The sequence below is a fragment of the Abramis brama genome (assembly GCF_963993115.1).
Source record: "Abramis brama genome assembly, chromosome: 17".
NCBI lineage: Eukaryota > Metazoa > Chordata > Actinopteri > Cypriniformes > Leuciscidae > Abramis > Abramis brama.
In genome coordinates this window covers 30,429,153-30,431,332 of record NC_139979.1, presented here as the reverse complement: position 1 = coordinate 30,431,332, position 2,180 = coordinate 30,429,153, and positions in this window count along the sequence as shown.

Sequence of the window (2,180 nt, the reverse complement as noted above, 5' to 3'; positions counted from 1 at the left end):
TGGCAATGCACACTGTCCTGTGATCATTCATAATCACCTCCTTCATTCTGTGTCTAAGCATGTTGAAGGATAAAAAACTGGTTTACTTTACAAAGTTAGATAAAAAATATGATGCCCAGTTGTCTGTCTATTTAAAAGAACAGAAATGTAACCGTGACTGAACAGAACAAGAAAGAAAGAAAGAAAGAAAGAAAGAAAGAAAGAAAGGATGATACGAGAGATATGAAATAGCACAGCAATGTGGGGAATCACTTCATAAAAATAATTATATAAAGTCACCATGAAAACAAAATGGAAGTGTTTTTTTAGTGGAATATTGCAGTATTTATTATAAATTATTTATCTGTGCACCTCTTTTTTTTTATTAATCTGATTTTTAATCAAAATAACATCCCCTCCCTCTTGCAGCGACATCTCATCTCTTCTCTGATGATGAGGGCGGGGCAACCTGTCACTCACATGAGATCCACCAATAGCAATCCACAACCATCCAATCAACTACATTTGTTCTTGTTTGAGAAGCCGCTTCACTTGGATATTGTAACGATAACCAGCTGGAGTGCCCTTGAGAGCCACCAGAGGGCACTCCACACCTGACTCTCATGTTCACTCACAGACTACATCTCCCATCATTCTCTGCCTGGACTCATCAGCACTCATTATCACATTCACCTGTATCTCATCTTCTTGTTTAGTTCACCCCATATAAGCCTGGTTCACCCCATCACTCACTGCGAAGTTTTGTATGTTGTTGCACTGCACTTCTGAGCGTTTTTCCCTGTTTTTGTGTCTCTTGGTTTTTGGATATCTTGCTCTGGTCCCTGGATTACTCTCTTGCCTCTGGTCCCTGCCTGTTTTGTTTGTTTGTTTTGTTTGTTTGTTTGGACTGCCTTCCAGTGTATGACCTATTGCTTGTTCTTTGGATTACCCCTAAATAAAGCTGCGTTTGGATCTTTACCTTCGAGTCTCGGAGCAGTTCGTAACAGATATACATCACAATAGGGAAGAAAAGACTATCGCCACTTCTGTTTCATGTCGACCTTGTACGCAAAAGTTACTTATAATTAGTAGAACGTCTAGAGTGGACTATCAAAATAAAGTGTAACCTAATATTAGCAACTGAAAACTCCCAGAAACAGAGTAGCTACCCCAGTAGACAAAATGTACATTCGAATAACATGAAATTATGACATAAGATAAGTATCGTCATCAGATTGTTCTACAGTCAGGTCAGTTCACTTGTCTGTTGCTGTTTGTGTGTCAGCTCCACAGTTTCCAGGAATAAAGAAATCTGCTCGGCACACAGCCAGAGGTCAAAGGTCAGCTCAACTGTCCAAGAGATACTTTCAATTCAATTCACGTTTATTTGTATAGTGCTTTTTACAATACACATCATTTCGAAGCAGCTTTACAGAAAGTGCATGAGTCCATATTACAATTTAGAGTGTTCTGTTATCAGAGCTAAATGTCTAAGTATTTCAGAAATGTACATATGCAAAGTCACAGTTAGCTGAAAATGTATTAATTTAAAGAATGTAATAATTTAATGCAGATACAATGAGCTCATTGAAGTAATGAATACTTTTGATAACAAATGATTATGACATTTAGAAAATATAACATTGGTGCATGTTGATTCAGAGTTTGCGTCATACTTAAAGAAAACAACTTGGCAGCACTTTATTTTACAGTGCTGTTCCCCACGTACATACTATGTACTTATTACAGTAATCGCAATAACTGGGTAATAACTAATACTAACCGTGAATCTCCTCCTAAACCTAACCTTAACCCATGTAGTTACCTTATATTACAGTACTTTCTTGGGTAAGTACACTACAAGTACACTGTTAGTACACATACTGTAAAATAAAGTGTAACCAACAACTTGTATTTATTTCATTTAAGTCATTAGTATTCATTGAAAGGGACACTCCATTAGTTACACAGGTTACTTTTCTCAGTGGAATTCTTTGGAAGCTTTCTGAATTCTCAGCCAAAACATCTGTAATATTTGTAGTTGGAGAAAACAAACACAAAAACAAAGTTATTTAATATTTAACTTTAATATTAATATTAACATCATATTTAACTTTATTAACTACAAGTTACCTTACTAAACTTATTTTAGAAGTAGCAAGACCATACACATTTTTACTGTAAATAACTGTAAATGTTAT